General features: G+C 55.9%; 1 protein-coding gene across 1 annotated transcript in view; it reads left to right on the top strand.

Moving 5' to 3' along the window:
• The window catches only part of GNG2 (G protein subunit gamma 2), a 21,558-nt gene that overhangs the window by 700 nt on the left and 18,999 nt on the right, over window positions 1-1,859 (top strand). The window lies entirely within an intron of this gene.

Raw genomic sequence — 1,859 nt, 5'->3', positions numbered from 1 at the left:
GATCACCGGGATCACCGGGATCACCGGCTCCGACCTCCCCGTCCGCACTGGCGCAGCCGGGGCTGGGCAGGGCGCTCCCACCCCCGCTGGCACTGACCCCCGTGGGGACCGAGCCGCTCCGAAATCGGCAGAAAATCCCCCCAAACCCCGCAATCCCCGCATCCCCCGACCCCCCCGGGACCCCCCCGGGACCCCCCCGGGACCCCACGGTCTCGGGGGGCGATGGGGTCGCAGCCGGCGGGGCTGGAGCCGGGAAGGTGCCTTGAGCAGGGAGCTCAGCTCCCGACAAAGGTTGGATTTAGAGGGTTTGATCCTCCTTAATCAGCTGATTTCCCATCACAGGCGAGGCTTTCTCCCTTGGTGAATGAGACGTAGTGTTCTTTCTTTTCTTTCTTTCCCGATTATTTTTTATTTTTTTTTATTTTTTTGGTAATCACGGGAAGGAGGGAACGGGGAGACTTTTCCCAACCCCAAATCCTTGCAGCAGCCTCAGCTGGGATCAGCCCCAGCCTGGCTCGGAGGGATTTGGGGATGATGTCCATGCAGCTCCATCCTTTCACTGTCCCTCTGCCAGCATTTCTATCAAAATCCCGATTTTTCCCAGCAGTGCTTTGGGTGAAGCACCGGGAAAATCACCGGGAAGATGAGCTCAAGGAAAACTGGTCCAGAGCTCGCTTGTCCCAGTGGGAGGGGGAAATTCACCAAAAAACTGTCAGAGGGAAGATTTGGAATGGATATTGGGAGGAAATTCCTGGCTGTGAGGGTGGGGAGGCCCTGGCACACATTTCCCAGAGAAGCTGTGGCTTCTTCAAATCCCTGGAATTGTTCCAGGCCAGGTTGGAGCAGTCTGGGATAGTGGAGGGTGTGGATGGCAGGGATTGGGATGGGATGGGATTTAAGGACCCTTCCAATCCTCATCAGCGATTCCACGATTCTCACCTCCTTGGCGGAAAATGATTTATATTTAAGGAGAATCCTGCCGCACAGCGATACCATCTCATTAATCAATTCCTAATGAGCTGCTAATGAACTTAGAGCACGGGCAGCGGCTCGGAGCAGCCGCGATCTGCCACTGGCTTCTTTCTTTCCCTATTTCCCTCCCGGATTGCTCCCGATCCATCTCCTCGCTCCTGGAGAAGGGGCTGGGGCCGTGTGGATGGGTGGCACCAGCCCATCCCCTGGCAGCAGGCACTGAGGATTTTTCCTTATAACTGGATTTCCCTGAATGCAACTGGAGCATGCGATTTTAATCCTCTTTCCAACCATATGGCCGTTGGCTGGATTGAAATATGACTCAATTAATTATTGCCAGGAAAGCCCTGGGGCCAAGCCTTTCTCTGGGAGGAGGTTTGGAGGTGCTCCCGGGGCTCCAACGGGGCTTTTCTCACCCTGTGCTGTGGGATTGAGGGAGGAGGCTCAGCTCCATCCCACCCCAGCTCCTGTGTTGGCCCTACAAGGTCCAGCTGCTCCTTGGCACCGCTTTTGGGGCTTTTTTAGGCGTTTCCAGCCTTGAAGGAGGAGGGAGGGATGCTGCTTGATGCAACGTGCTGCTCACCTGGAGCACGAGTCTGGCAGCCTCAGCCCCAAAATGGGATATTCCCATCTTGGGAGGGAACCTGTGCTCCTCACACAGCCCCAAAATGGGATATTCCTGTCTTGGGAGGGAACCTGTGCTCCTCACACAGCCCCAAAATGGGATATTCCCATCTTGGGAGAGCTCACACAGCCCCAAAATGGGATATTCCTGGCATGGAGAGAACCTGTGCTCTTCACACAGCCCCAAAATGGGATATTCCCAGCTCGGGAGAGAACCTGTGCTCCTCACACAGCCCCAGAATGGGATATTCATGGCTTGGGAG

Source organism: Parus major, chromosome 5 (assembly GCF_001522545.3).
Source record: "Parus major isolate Abel chromosome 5, Parus_major1.1, whole genome shotgun sequence".
In the NCBI taxonomy this organism is placed as follows: Eukaryota; Metazoa; Chordata; class Aves; order Passeriformes; family Paridae; genus Parus; species Parus major.
The sequence above is the reverse complement of the archived record's forward strand: the minus strand, read 5'-3'. Positions and strand labels throughout refer to the sequence as shown.